Genomic DNA, 17,009 nt, shown 5'->3' with positions numbered 1-17,009 from the left:
AAAACCATTTTATTAAAAAATACGTTCCACATCTTAATAGTCAATAAGTAACAATTGGCCATTAATCTATCCCAGGATTATCTTCCACTCATTGTTCCTAAATTGTACCCATGTACAACAGATTAACACACGTGTATACATGTTTTCTGTTAGTTACCTATATACTATGTAACCACAGACAATGGTAACTATAGCCAAGTAAAACCACAGTGTTACTATGTCAATACGTATAAATTTAGTACGCTGTCCATCTCTATGCAATGACATTATTTATGAATAGTTTCAAGACAGACAAAGATAGGTTGCCAAGCCTCGAAACATATGCCCACAGCAGCTACATCGTCCTGGCAGACAACAAGAGTTGTTGTATATTTTTACTTTTTTCGGTAATGAAACATTTATAATACACTAAAATCTGATTAAGAGTAACAAAACTCATTAAAGATACATTATGGGAGATAAGAGATGGCAGTTCTCGCTATAATAGTTAAAAACTAGATAGTGTAAAGGTAATTTGCTGAAAATTTCAGTCAAATTGATCCACTATGAGCCGAGAACGAAGCAGGTGAAATTTTCGCATAGTCTCGGTCATCATTACTAAAATCATTAATATAAACAGCATAGTCTCGATTATCCACTGTTTTGATTTAATTATCAATGGCCGTTAAGCGGCATATAGGAATCTAATCCAGCCAACATCGAAGGCTAGCCTTGACGTCGAGAGTTTATTATGGTCTGGATAAGTTAATTAATGTCTCATTGATAATTTAGATAACATTTCAGGCCTAAAGAAAGACTTGTAATAAGCAGATTTTGCTCTTGCATAATGCATGTTTAAGTAATTATCAGAAAATCATTAGAATTTTTTTGGTTTTTATAAAGTTCTGCACCATGCTAACATTTAGTATACGAAACATTTAATATCATGGATTTAGCTGTTCAAGTTATCAAAATTTATTGAAAATCAATATACTTGTGTGTCTCAAGACCTCAAACTATGTGTATCAATCTGCAGTGAATCGGATGATAACTTTAGCCTCTAGAGTGTCACAAGATTTTTCAAAGTGTCAAAGTGATCAAGGGCCATAACTTTGGCAGTAATTACCTGAAATAGTTGAAAATCAATAGGATTTTTCGTCTCGTGACCTCAAACACTGCGTATAAATTTATTTAAAGTCAATAAGATATTAACTTTAGCCTCTAGAGTTCCACAAGATTTTTTAAAGTGATCAAGGGCCATAACTCTGACAGTAATTATACGAAATCGCTGAAAATCAATAGGCTTCTTAGTCTTATGACCTTAAACACAGTGTATGAATTTAAAGTCAATCGGATATATTCTTGAGCCTCTAAAGCATCCACAAGATATTTTGAAGTGATCAAGGGCCATAACTCTGGCAGTAATTATCCGAAATCGCTGAAAATCAATAAGCTTCTTCCGCTCATGACCTTAGACACTGTGTATAAATTTAAAGTGCATACCATACATCTCCACGTACAATCCTCGAAACCCGAAAACATGGCTGGAAATTTTCGCCTGTCTACTTGTCGCCGACATGGATTTTTTCGTCTTGGCAGGTGGACTAAATTTTTCTTGATGTTCAGTAAATTGACTTAAGACCACAATACACACGTCCACGTCACATACAAACAATTATTCGTTTCTAAATGCAAGAATTAAGCACGGAAATACTGCGAAAAGCCACCATTTGCACTGTATACATTTCGCTCTGGCGTAGGCTACAGTTACTCACACAGTTTGTAAGTTCAAGTAGCCAGTTTTATAACAATGAATTTCACACCATCTACGCTTGTTTTCATCTACATGTACTTGACACCAGCTTATAGCATTATAAAGTATTATATCTAAATAAATTAAAACGCACCCCCAAATTATCTGAAATAATTCTACCGTAACGACACCAAATAAATATAGTGGTGGCTGGAAGGAAATGCACACAGCTCATTGCCTGATGTATTTAATCATTCAAAAAGTTTAAAACAATTTCCATAAATAAAGGCTATGAATATTTTATAATACAATTTGACAAAATCAAATAATTAAGTTGGGAAAATATCTTATAAATAAATATAATTTGTACTTAATTTGTAGCATAAATATAGACAGGATGTGAGAAAGGAATTCCAGGGGGTGTTACCTGACCGCCGCACACGGTACATGTGGACTCAGACTAGTAATTATTTCCCCTTATTTCATGATGGATGAATGTAGTGCGAGTTATAAATAGACAATTTTTTCCTCAATTTCATAGCAGTTTTGGGTAATACTCATGATATTACAGTGGAGGAATAGGGGGTGTAAAGTGTCTTTCTGCAGAGCAATCATTGTGTCGGAAGTGAGATTTTTACCCCAGTCAACCACAAATCCCCGTAGCAAAAAATCTAAACGGTCAACCGCCTACAAAATTATGATGAGGATATTGCCAAATGTGGTCCCCATTGTGCCTATAAGTGTTTTTAGTATTTAGTGTTTAGTGTACATACATATAAATACATACATTACAATTGTTTTTTGTTATTATCATTAGATTATCATAGCTAAATATATGTTCTGTTTTATTTATAATCCCATTTCTTTTTTGGGAATGTGGATTTTGAATTAGTACCAATTCACTTCGCCACCCCCCCCCCCCCCCCCGATTCCTACCACAAATCTAATTTATTTTAAATGCATAATATAATGAATAACTATTTTGATCTCTCCACAGACCTGATGATGGCGCTGTAGGTGTATATATTTGAAAGACTACCGGAATTCATTTCAAATATATGCATCATGATTATAGGTGTTCCACAAGGATATGTATTGGGACCTCTGCTTTTTCTTCTATACATTCTTCCAACTGGTCAAATCATAAGAAGACATGGGGTACAAAACCGCAGCTTTGCTGATGACACCCAAATATATGACTACTTTCAGCACAACAACTATCTTGCTTCCAAGGATTCTATCAGTAGACTAGAGTCTTGTCTTAAAGACATTCGAGGATGGATGACTAGAAATAGGCTAAAACTTAACGATGACAAATCCGAATTTCTCGTCATATCATCAAAGTAACAATCCAGTAAATTGTTTAAACCGGATTCCATTCAGATCGGTGATTGCTCTATCTCTCCCATGAAGCAGGCTAAAAATCTTTGCTATGTGACCGATGAATTTATGTCCCCAGTTCCCCAAATCAATAGTATCATACGGAAAATGTATCTTCAAATGAGAGCTATTTCGAGAATACGCTCTAATCTTAATAGTGATGCTTGCCAGAGTGTTGTTAGAGCATTAGTAACATCGCATATGGACTATGCAAATTCTCTTCTATTACATTAGGAGCATCCAGAAACAGTTAAAACAGACTACAAATAGTACAAAACAATGCTGCACGCCTCATAACTAGAACACGAAAATTTGATCATATATCAGCTAAGTTACAGAAACTCCATTGACTTCCAGTTCGAGCGAGGGTTCAATTTAAAGCTCTTGTGAATGTGTTTAAATCAATTTATTCTGACACTGCACCCAGTTATTTAAAAGAACTCTTTGATTTCTATTCTCCTCGTCGATCCAACCTGCATTCTTCAAGTGATCGTAGCATATTGAGGATTCCTAAATAAAATAAACGTTCTGGTGAATATGCTTTCTAAGTCAGAGCAGCTAAAATGTGGAATGATCTTTTAAAATCTCTTCGAGAGTCCTCTTCCATCCAGAGGTTTAAGATTAACTTAAAAACATATTTATTTCAAAAATGTTTTTGAACTGTTTTGTTGTGAATGTGCTTAGAAACACTCATGTGTAATAAAGCGCTATATAAATCGAACAATAATAATAATAATAATGTAGGGCACGTCGTATTACCCAATAACTCCAAAACAACACCCAATAACTCCAAAACTGTTGACTGTGGAAACACAAAATAAGAATTTAGTTGAATTTAAGAAGCCTCACTGCTTTGTGCCCAAATTGGAGGTTCATGAGAGATAACTTGTGTATGTGATTTTTGTTGATAACAAACTAATGTATACTTTCGTTGCAATTCGTTGTAGTGTATTGTAATTAGTGATTGATTAATAGTTTATTAAAACAAGTAATTGTATGCATGAAACATATTGTGGTATATATAGTAGATGTCACAGCTCCATTGCCCGCGTTGGAAGAAAGTCGTTTTTCCCGTATTTGTAACCCTTTTTTAATTTAACGTCAAACAGTGGCTACTTAATCTTTTGTAGTAATTTAAAAATATTTTGGAAGCAGATATTATTTTCTTTTGTTTGATATAATTTTTATATACGTGTTCGTTTTATTTATTTCATAAGCGTAAGTTGAAAAACGTCAATTTGCCGTGTTTTGACGTTACGCAGAAAAATTTTGTCACGTTTTTAAATGAGGGTACCCCACTTCAAATGCTCGGCGAGGTCACTCATTATTAATATTTCTTTTTCATTTTAATATCATTAGAAAGATAATTGAACGATCTTTCGATCGGTCGGGGGTGCTTTGTTGACATTTCAAAATACCATGCTTTTTTTTTTAAGTTGAACACTTCAATTCACATAATCTTTTTTTGAGGAAATTTGCCAATATAGCACCTCCGACCGATCGAAATTTTGTTTTATTGCCGTTTCGATGCTATTAAAATCAACAAAATCGGAGCATGTTAAGTGACCTCGCCGGGCATTTGAAAATGGTATACATCGGGAAATGTTTTGGGAAATAATTAATAACGTAGTTTGGCGTGTGATGACGTCATTTCAACGCGCGAAGAAAAAAATAATTTCAAGTTCCTAAGACCCATATTCACGGTAAATTACGTCTAAATGCAACTCATTGTTCATTTATGAAATAAGCGTTATGTTATATAAATAAATGACTTGCCTGAAAAGACATAATGATAGATAATTCCATTATTTTGATGCCTGATCTCGACCATGATCCACAATGTTTACATCACGTGACTCATATTCGCACGCTTTTATCGAAGGGAAATTTCCTCTCGTCTCAGCTCCTATTACACACGCCTTTACGTTTAACACCAAATATTTTTCAACCGTTAAAAAATTTCCAAACATAGACAAGTATTTCAATGTTCTGAATTACTTAATTCTCTGTTGTTCATGCCTAATTTGAAGTATTTAATGTGCACACGAATGAAAATGAAATCGGTAAATATCAACACGGTATGGGAGAATCATTTCCGGTTGCGACTTGTATTCGTCTGAAGGAACGGACTTACGGATAATAATAACATGATTTCTGACCATTGTAATATCCAAATAAAGTTGGAATGGCAAAAGAATTAACAAAAAATAATTTAAATAATGGCTCAAATTCTGGAATTTCCGTTGACGATTTACAACATTTCCTTTGAGATTAGTGCCGTGGTAAGTCAATAAAATGGCGGTACAGTTACAAAGGCAATTTATTCAATATTTTATCATTATATCGGTTTTTATACTAATTATTTATATGTTTAATTCATTGTAATTTTGGGAAAATACATGTATTTAACACCAAATTTTATTTGTTAGTCAGTAAAAACAAATAGAATCTAGGCCGACAAACACAGGGTGAAGGCTGCAGAATTAAATTTAATAGGCCTAGATTTGATGTTGTTGACGAAAATATACGAATAAAAAAAGGGGAGTTGCTCCACGATAGTCTACATTTGGAGGAATGATAAAAATGTTCAAATGTAAAGTAGACCTTCATTGTAAAAACAAAACAATTCTTCCAGTCAAAATCCTAGCATTAGTGCCACCCTAGGCCTACATGACATGTATGATGTACCTTAGCGTACTGTCGTATGGGTACCTACCAGTGATGGGATTTTACCCGTATATTCCGGACTTGTCCGAATCTTTTTTTCGAAACGCCCAAAATTGTCCGACCGGGAATATGCCCAATCGGACATCAAGACATGGTGAATAATATTCAAATTCCAAAATTAATATAGTGTACTGAGTGTATAACTACCGTGCAACCCGATTATCGTTGATAATAGGCTGTTTGGTTAGGTAATTAAGTGATCGACTATTTATCGTGTTATATCGTCTTACACACCTACCTTGATTAACTACTATTCTGCCTTGATTGGCTGAACTAATTCTTTATCGGCCAATTCATCAAATCAATCCTGAACAGAAGTCATTGCTTCTCCTTTGTCGGACGATATATCAATCCAATAAGAGTGATTAGAAACTTAATCTGATTAACCCGTGATTTCTCCATTGACCATTGTCTCACGTTTTAATCTCCTTTGTGTTGGACAATAACACGTAGAAATTAGTCATATATGTCACATATCCTGATAGTATATAACACCTCAAATCAACATACATTGTATCCGATAACTTGTCTGTGATATATTTTCGGTGGAAGCCGAAGTTAAATATTTCACACACATGGCGCTTATAGAGTTCAGTAATTAAAATGAAAGTACAAATCTCGCGAGACACGTGAAATTAAGAGATGTATACGTGCTGAATCCAATACGCCTGATGTTCGAGAAAAGATTCAATTTTGATAGCATATTGTCGGATTTATGATCATATTTTGAAGGGGGTTTATGTCTTTAAATAAATAAATAAACACGCTAAGAAATGTTGACGAATATTTCGATTGGAATGACGTAAGTAGTTAATTGTTTTAGACGATAGCGCGTGCTACAGTTGAATGCAATTATTTAGAAGTTGGTTACACTCGCTCATAGGGCGTCGTTAACTACGGTTTACGGCCAAATAAATTTCGGGATGTCATTTTTTTACCTTCCGTATATAAATCGAAACGGAGTATCAGACGAATGTCGGACTTTGCTGAAAAATGTACTGACGTATGACCCGAAAAATACGGTAATTTTGGGGGAGTTTGAAACAGATCGGCAGCAGTCGGCACGCTGCCAATTCTATAGTATTACGATGTCATGTAATTTTGTAGGAATATTATTGACATAAATTTGAATACCGTACAGGTTTTAAACATGAAATATAACGAGGTGCGCCTATTTTTTTTTTACATATGAATTTGAATATATTTTGTTGACACATGATTCTTAATTGTGTTTTGAAAACGTCTGCTTAAATTACGGTAAGAGTTATGCCCCTTTATTTTCGGGAAAAAATGTCCGACATGAATTTTTTTGAAATCCCATCACTGGACCTACCTAGTCTTCTTTTAAACGTTTTAGAGAATTATTTAGATGCACCACAAATAATTTGTTTTTATTGGTCAATGTTGTTAGATAATAATGTATATACAAAATAGAAATCTTCTTGTAGCATGTAAGCAATACATGCAGAGAACAGACAATAGCATTGCCAACGGGTTTTCAGATACAACCATTGACTCAAAAATGACAACGATACTGCAATTGTGAACTATCTAGAATGAATAATCTGAAAAAATTTCGAAAAAATATTGAAAATTAAAAAAGTTATAGCGTTTTAAAGAAGGCAAACCAGAGGCGCTAAAAAACGGCTTTTTTTAAAAACCGCAAAATAGTGACCGAAGCCAATATCTCAGTAACTATACAAGATAGGTCTATGAAAATTGCACTAATTAAAGATCTAGATGTACTTGATAAAGCCAAATTGTCGCTATAATATTCTAGTATATACTTTTTATGTTACAGAGGTTCAAAGTTGGGATCCGTGCCGATTTCGCACAAATCACAGCAAAAAATTTTTCAAATTTGTGTGTACTTAAATTGTAGCGCTTTGACATTAATACAGAGGCTTATTTTTTAATGAATAAGCACACATAAAAGTGTTTTCAGTCTGTTCTGTTATTTATTTTTTGCATGACAATTTTTGACTGTATGATGTCAATGTCGAAGAGAAACAAGTTTATGTATGTAATTGGGCACCTACTGGTTCCGAGGCCATTGACCACTGGCCATTCACAGTCATACAACAATTATAAACCGGTTATACTAACGTATACTGTGGATATTTTTAAAAATCATGAAAGTGTGTGGCAAAATGAGAAATAAACCTGTAAGCTTTTGGCAGATTTGCCTCTTTTGCCACGCCAACTGCTTTAGTTGTTTAGAAGCTGCCATGTACATCAATTTGAAATTGTTTGTTTCAGGAATGAAAATTAACAATTAAACTATGATTTATATAACAGCTATATTTTTGTGATCAACATCACTACAATTTCAAATAAAAACAGACATAATTAATAGACATAATTAAAACATTTGAATATCTTAAAAGAGTCCAAATTAAAAGGTAAGCTTATAAAAAGTAAGATATAATCTACATGAAAGAGTATTAAAAAAATTAAGTTGTGATACATGTGCATTACGATATACTATATTATAATATCAGTGGTAGAAGTCTAGCTTTCTTGTTGAGACATTATCCCATGAAAATAAAAACAATATAAACATTCAGATGGTGATACATCTTGCCGAGACATTATCTATGTCATAAAAATATAAAAATATTAAAAACAAAATCACAATAAGATCAAAATTCATATCTGTTACTTTTTAATATGAAATTAAAAATGTTCACCCACCGGTTTAAAATAAATGATAAAAAAAAAGAAACCATTATCACATTTATCAACAAATATAAGATTTCTAATACATGTATCTTACAAAAACAAACAATAATAACAATATAAAATAATCACATTATTCATATGCGATATTTTTCAAAATAAACAAAAACATTTGACGCATCAGGCCACTTCTTTCAGGTAGAAAATGTTAAAAATAAAATAAATATTATCACAAATATTGAAATAACAAAAATAAGATTACTAAGACTGATTTCAAACAATAAATTAAACTAACTTCTATGATTCATACCAAATTTATAATAATTATGGACTTTCTTGAGAATGCTGAGAAACAGTCAGTTTCAAGCCCCCCTTTTTATAGTCCTCATGCAAATTGTATGAGTAGGCCTCTATATCATCATCATTTGTCTATTTTATGTTGTACCAAGTAATATCAGGGATCGCCTTTGGCTATGTTTGGATTTGGATGAGTATATATTATGTAGCTTACTTCTTCAGCTACAGTTCCTGAAAAAAAAATCCAAGGTGGTCAACAACATTCACAATTTTTATCCTTTGTTAGTGAAATGTCTGGCTAAAGTTTGGTTGGTAGCTTTAGTAACATTCAATATAATAAAAAAAACCTGTCCAAATCTAACATCATTTTTTTTACACTGAAGTCTGTGGGGGGGGGGGGGGTTAATTATGGTCTGAACCCTGATCAACCACGAGTTACCTCCCTTTAATTCTACATGGTTCAATTTCAGCCATTTTACGAATTCCTACGGGGGATACGGACTTAACAAATGGTCAAACTAAGTAGTTAATGAATTGGGCTTTCCAAATATACCAAAATCTTGAGCGTCGAGGGCCTTTTTCGAAAATTTCTCTCAACTTCAAATTTTCAATTCATGAAAAATATCAGAAAATCTTACCTCAGCTTCTCAAAATCCTACTCGACAGCAAGTTCATCTATTTTTCTCGATGGTAAACATCACGTGGTCAATGTTTGACACTTTGAATATTCATGACAAGGCGTAACACGACGTATACTTTTCTCGGTCAACTTTTTGTGATGTCTGTAAATAGTACAGCCAGCGCTCCTAGCGGCGTTTAGCATCGCTACAGACAATAGTGAAACAACAGTTACCGGTATGTTATTTTTAAAATTATATAGCTGCTATGGCAACCACCCAAAGTTCTTAATATTTTACTAAAAATTATGCAATTTATAACCATTATACAATTTATAACATTTAATATCACATTGCTTTTAAATGCTAAAAGCTTTCTTTAAAATGGGTGATCAGTGATCACATGTTTCATTATGGTAAGAACACGTACCATTCAAAATGATATAAAATTGCATTTTTTGGGTTTGTTTTTCGTTTTGGTTGCTGACAACAAAATATATGTTAAATATACAAGAGTAAAGATATGTAATTTTTAATATTCACAAAATTCTGGACTTGTAAACAAAATTCACTTCAAGATTTCAATTCCTTCATATTTCATTTACAGTATGTCTTAATACCAGCCAAATAAATGGGCAATTTGCTACCGCGGAATGTTTTCAGCTCTTGAGAGAAGACATATTTATAAAGATTTTGATTTTATTTATTTTTTTAAAATCTTGCCCAATAGCTTCTGATTTTAGATAATACAATTATCAATATTGATGTCATAATTATTGAAAAATAATTAAAAAAAAATATACAGTGGTTGCTATGGTAACCACTCAAACTCCTTAATGGGGGGGTCCTTAATGGGTTTCAAATATTTTAAAATGCTTATTTTTATACGCCCACATTTCAATGTGGTCGTATATTGTCGTCGCCCCCGTCCGTCCGTCGGTCTGTCGGTCCGGCGTCCACAATTGCTTGTGGACGCTCTATAGGCTAAAGTTAATATCCGATTGACTTTAAATTTATATACAGTGTTTAAGGCCATGAATCAAAGAAGTTTATTGATTTTCAGCGATTTCCGATAATTACTGCCAGAGTTATGGCCCTTGATCACTTCAAAAAATCTTGTGGACGCCCTAGAGGTCAAAGTTAATATCCAATTGACGTTAAATTTATACACAGTGTTTAAGGTCATGAGACGAAGAAGCCTATTGATTTTCAGCGATTTCCAATAATTACTGCCAGAGTTATGGCCCTTGATCACTTCAAAAAATCTTGTGGACGCTCTAGAGGTCAAAGTTAATATCCATTTGATGTTAAATTTATACACAGTGTTTAAGGTCATGAGACGAAGAAGCCTTTCAGCGATTTCCAATAATTACTGCCAGAGTTATGGCCCTTGATCACTTCAAAAAATCTTGTGGACGCTCTAAAGGCCAAAGTTAATATCCGATTGACTTTAAATTTATACACAGTGTTTAAGGTCATGAGAAGAAGAAGCCTATTCATTTTCAGCGATTTTCGATATTTACTGCCAGAGTTATGGCCCTTGATCACTTTTGAAAAATCTTGTGGACGCTCTAGAGGCTAAAGTCAATATCTGATTGACTTTAAATTTATACACAGTGTTTAAGGTCATGAGACAAAGAAGTCTATTCATTTTCAGTGACTTTCGATAATTACTGTCACAGTTATGGCCCTTGATCACTTTGAAAAATCTTGTGACGCTCTAGAGGCTAAAGTTATCATCCGATTGACTTCAGATTGATACACAGAGTTTAAGAGCTTGAGACGAACAAGTATTATTGATTTTCAATGAATTTTTATGATTTGAAGAGCTAAATCCATGATATTAAAAACCAAACAAATTCTAATGGTTTTCTGATAATTACTTCATGAGTGTATTATAAATGTTTCATTACCGAAAGAAGTAAAAATATGCGACAACAATTGTTGATTGCCCGGACGATTTAGCTGCTGTGGGCGTATGTTTCGTTGCCTGGCAACCTATCTTTAAATGTGGTGATCACTTTTTGGGTGATGGTAAACCGCGTTGAAAATGGTCAAAAATTGCATTTTTTCCATTTTGGTTGCTATGACAACCAAAATTGATAATATATGACGGATTAAAAATAAGTAATTTTAAAAATTCACAAACTTTTTGACATATTCCCATAATTTCACTTGTGTACAAGCGCTGAAATAAGCGTCCGGACACGGACAATGTCCGGGCGAATTGACCCCTTTTGACAGGCCAAATTGCCTTTCGTCCGGACATAATTGTCCGACCGTGTTTTTGTAAAACATTAAGTCAAAAATATTCGAGTCGATCGCTATTTATTATTAGACTCGAAAGTCCAGGACCAAAAATATCAATGACCCGAGTCATAGTGAAAATGTTACTATTTATATCTCGGCCGCGTGCAGATAAAATCTTCAATAAGTTTTAGAATCGACTCTTTTACGCTGGTTATATCAACGACCCGAGTCATAGTAAAAATATTACTATTTACACATGTATCTCTCTCGGCCGCGTGAAGATAAAATAATGAATAATATTGAGAATCGGTTCTTTTACACTGGTTATTCGAGTCTCGTAGCTAGCTTTGCGTTACTTTCGTATATATGATTAGCTCTAAATCACACCTAACATGACATGTAATTATATAAATTATTAGTAATAAAAGTAATAATATTTTAAAATTAGTTTACAAGAAAATGTTCAAGTTGACTATGGATGTACATGTACATGTAATTAGAGACAGACTTTTTATACGAAAATATCTCACTTTGTTGGACACTTCCGATGTGAATGTAAATAGAAGAGCCGTGAAAACATGTCGAATAAAATAACTTCTTACTTTTCCCAACCCTCGAACACGGATATCCCGGCTAGTGGGACCGTTCCAGAAAATTCAAAGACTGGTACTGTGTCTTATGTCTCTCATTAAGACACTTCTAAACAGGGGCCGTCACCAGTTCGAAAATTACAAACACGAACCGTAGACTAGAAAAGTGGATCAAAAATGACTTGGCAGATTCTGAACCATTTACGACAACTCAAGATGTCTATTCTTTAGTTAAATTTGAATCTTAATCCCCAGCCCCACCAAAGAGATTAATGACATTATTATATGAACTATAAAGTTGTATTCCATATACATATAAAAACTTTAAACTCCAGGTTGTATGTGAGTCATCAATTTATTTTATTAATAAATGTATGTATAATAATATATATAAACATAGTAAATTTCAACAGTTTTTTGGTTTAATATACTTTATAAAGTATTTGTCAGGCTGAAAATCTGAAATGTCCGGCCGAAAATCAGTTCAGCCTGACATGATGTCAGGCTGAAACTTGGCAGTTATTTCAAGGCTTGCTTGTGTATCTCCATTCCTTCTTATTTTACTAATGACCCAAAAACGCCCCAAAAATAGGCAATTGTGTGCCGCGGAAAATTGTTAAAAAATGAACATATATTCAGCTTTTGAGAGAAGGCATTTAGATATTTTTACTATTTTTTTTTCTGTTTATCTTACTTGATAGCTACTGACTTTAAAATGCATTTATAACAACCAGGTTCAATATTTTAGATATAAGACCATTTTTAATGAAAAAATTGACCAAAATCACTTTGACAAAATGGAATTTTTGAGAAAACCTATGTATTTTGGAGTTGCTGGGGAAATCGGAGTAATTGTTACACAAATGTGAAAATCGAAACATAATTAGCCTTAAAGTTGTATTTCATGAATTTACATCTACATTTTTGATAGTTTCGATACGAAATGAAATATGGCATCGCAAAAAACACCAAAAATGACTTTTTCAAGGTGTTGAAAAACCTTTCTTCCGCGAAAAGTCAAAAATCACAACTTTGAGCCTCCATAAAAAAAAAAAAATTCATCCGATTTTGAATCTGTAAAAAGTTTTGTGAGAAGAATGATGAGATCTACTTGAAAAACTTATAAAATCAAATGTATAATCATAATCTCAAAATCACCTTTTCCACCTATATATAGTGCAATAAACAATTCAATATTATAGCTGTATTTATTGTAACTTGTTTTGAAATAAATAAATGAAATCAATTTAGATAAGTACAGCTGCCAATTAATTGTCTCTGCTCAGAGTATTCTCATGTTATTATAGTTTATTATGTTGTAATTATATGTGATTTGCCACCTTTTACAATGACAATATTTAAATTTAATATGATTCGTAAATCCGACATTTTGATCATTAAAGGGAGAGTACTGGACATGTGGAGAAAACCTTGTAACTCGTCATATTTCAAAACTAGTAAGCATATAATTTGAGTTGTTTTAAAACAATTATGTGTAGAACCTATTTGTAATTCATCAAAAAGCCTCTTTTATCAGCATTTCTGTCATAATTTTAACTTACAATATTATTTGACCAAATCCATTCCATGTAAGTATGCTAATTGTATTTCAAAAATCCTTTTATCTGCCCATAACTTATTTATAGAAGTAGGTGTAACGGCTTTACGTCCCCGAGTTGGCCGTATTGGATATTCAGGTGTACTGGACTTCAGGCATAATCAAAGTCGTAACAAATAACAATTTTAATTCTATATGAAGCATGTAAAAATCTTTGTGATGGCATACAACTTGATAACAATTGAAAATGCAGCCATGCTCTTCACATGAGACACATGTCTGCCGGTTATAGGGAAATTACGGATTGACTACTCAAACAATTTCTTAATTTACAATATTACGGATGGTGAACGGAATGTCTACAGAATTTTAAAATTATGAAATATCAAACATAATAGCATCTCTATCTCCGTAACATGGCTACCCTAAATTGGCAACAATTTACCACACATCACTTTCAAAGTCATATTATGAGTCTTTTAAAGAAAAAGTATAAACGAACTCAAAAGTCCGCCATTCTCTAAATAACATTAAAAAGTTCAACACAATAAGGTTTGAAAATGATAAGCACAATACAGTCTCTATCTTGGCTTCTCGATGGGGAAATACCCCATTCATTTATGTATTCGGAAGCAATAGAACAATCTTGTGTATTGGTCTTTCGATATAAGTCGGTGGTTTAGTACGTTTGCCTTTCTTATCGATGGTTCAATCTGCAACGACGAGTTTTAACTTTTCGAACTAATCCATCATCACTACTGTAAGTCTGGATGACACGGGCTAACTGCCAATTATTACGAGAGTCATTATCACTTTCAACAATCACCACGTCGTTGACTCGAATGTTTCTATGTGGTTTATTCCATTTGGATCGTTCTTGGAGGTTGTGGAGATACTCTGTTTTCCATCTGGTCCAAAACTGGTTATCTAGATGTTGAATACGTCTCCATCTTTTCTTAGAGTACTGATCAGTGTTGCCAAATACACCTGGTAGTGGTAGTTAGGGCTGGCAATCGATCCTGTTTCAAGTATCGATTATCGCGGACCATCCACCGATCGATAATCGACAATATCCGCAAATTATTTTGACTTACCATTGGTCTGAAAACAATCATAATTTGTACACAAATTATATGCGAGTTTATGCTGTGATATTATTCTGTATACATGTAGATTTTTTTTTTTTCATTTATTTGACATTAGACAATAAAATAATAGCATTCCATAGCAAAACCAAGGTGTAGAAAGAAACTTGATCAACTTCGTTTGTAAGACAGAATCCGCCACCGCTCGGCATATCTTTGTCGCTTATGACCTAAATAATACTGAGTAAAATGTAGTTATTTCCCTTTGATCACATCAAACGAATTCTTCAGTTTGCCGTAACAGTTTATTTCTTGCAGTGATTTCTTCGCACTGGGGAAATTAAAAATCTCCTCTTCAGACATTTCTTCGCAAATTTCTTAAAGGGACAATAACACTCTTGCTGGCTTGACAGCTCCAGAAAATAAAAAATAGCCTTATTCTAAGTACTAGATGTGTTAGTGTCCTACCTGTTGTGTAAATTATCCATTAAATCCTATTTTACTTGTCCAGAGGGCTCAAAAATATTTTTAAATCCAAGTCACATTTGAAAAGCTTTACGTCAGGCTTTTCAAATCATTTAGTTGAATTTTTCCAATTTTTGAAATTAGGTGTGTTAAGATGAAATTTGTATCACCAATTAATTGGAATATTGTAAAATAGTACAATTTGTTGACCAGAATGAAGATTGGGACATATTATTCAGTTACAACAAGAGTGGTATTGAGCCTTTAATAAAATAATAAATTTTATAACGGGAAAGTACGTGTTTGACTTAGAAACAGAGAACACGAAAGAACTGAAGAGTTAAAATAAGGGGCACAACTGGATGTTACGTGAAACCCACTCGGCAAACCTCGGCAGATTCCGGTACCCTACATCAAACTCGGCTAATCATTCTTATTGAATTGATGAGTAGTCCGACAAAAGGAAAGCAATGACTTCTGTTTAAGATTAGATTGATGAATTGTCCGACAAAGGATTAAGTCAGTCAATCAAGGCAGATTAAGTAGTTAAATCAAGGTAGGTTTATACTATAGACGGTATAACACGATAAATACGTTGATCACTTAATTACCTAATAAACCCAGCGTATTATCGACGATAATCGGGTTGAGTGGTAGTTATACACTCAGTAAACTATATTAATTTTGGAATTTTGAATATTATTCACCATGTCTTGATGTTCGATTGGGCATATTCCCGGTCGGACAATTTTTGGCGTTTGGAAAAAAGATTCGGACAAGTCCGGAATATACGGGCAAAATCCCATCACTGCTTTATACCCCCAGGGACGTCTACTTCTTTTGGCGACACCGCCATCAGGATTTGTTTGGAGAAAGTGTTCAACGGCTTTATTGTACAGCTCTTCACAATTATTGAAACTGACACCATAACTGCTAATTATTAACAAATCTTCAATTGTCTGATTTTTTAAAGATTGTCTTTTGTTAAAATTTTTACAAATTTGCTGAATACTCTCTCAACCTCAGCACTACTTATTGGTACAACTATTGCGATTTCTGCTAAATGCAAAAAATTATCAATAGCTAAATCAAGTCTTGACTGAAAAAGTTGCGGCCAAACATTGTGACTTGATGAATTTTTTTGAAATGTTTTAACATGGAGATCAAGCGCTGAAATAAGCGTCCGGACACGGACAATGTCCGGGCGAATTGACCCCTTTTGACAGGCCAAATTGCCTTTCGTCCGGACATAATTGTCCGACCGTGTTTTTGTAAAACATTAAGTCAAAAATATTCGAGTCGATCGCTATTTATTATTAGACTCGAAAGTCCAGGACCAAAAATATCAATGACCCGAGTCATAGTGAAAATGTTACTATTTATATCTCGGCCGCGTGCAGATAAAATCTTCAATAAGTTTTAGAATCGACTCTTTTACGCTGGTTATATCAACGACCCGAGTCATAGTAAAAATATTACTATTTACACATGTATCTCTCTCGGCCGCGTGAAGATAAAATAATGAATAATATTGAGAATCGGTTCTTTTACACTGGTTATTCGAGTCTCGTAGCTAGCTTTGCGTTACTTTCGTATATATGATTAGCTCTAAATCACACCTAACATGAC

The 17,009-nt window shown here is 33.5% G+C and overlaps 1 protein-coding gene and 1 long non-coding RNA gene across 4 annotated transcripts in view; one reads left to right on the top strand and one right to left on the bottom strand.

The window, feature by feature from the left end:
- The window catches only part of LOC130012516 (cyclin-dependent kinase 9-like), an 81,585-nt gene that overhangs the window by 19,642 nt on the left and 44,934 nt on the right, over positions 1-17,009 (top strand). The window lies entirely within an intron of this gene.
- On the bottom strand, positions 7,332-9,638 carry LOC130012523 (uncharacterized). 2 transcript variants are annotated; one of them, XR_008787961.1, is made up of 3 exons: positions 9,454-9,638; positions 8,814-9,046; positions 7,332-7,404 (listed from the first exon to the last, which is right to left on the bottom strand). It is a non-coding gene; the product is annotated as an uncharacterized LOC130012523 (long non-coding RNA). The 2 variants fall into 2 exon arrangements; XR_008787962.1 differs by having other exon boundaries at positions 7,355-7,404; positions 8,829-9,046.

Source organism: Patella vulgata, chromosome 1 (assembly GCF_932274485.2).
Source record: "Patella vulgata chromosome 1, xgPatVulg1.2, whole genome shotgun sequence".
NCBI classification, from domain to species: domain Eukaryota; kingdom Metazoa; phylum Mollusca; class Gastropoda; family Patellidae; genus Patella; species Patella vulgata.
This window is presented reverse-complemented; position numbering and strand designations above follow the sequence as displayed.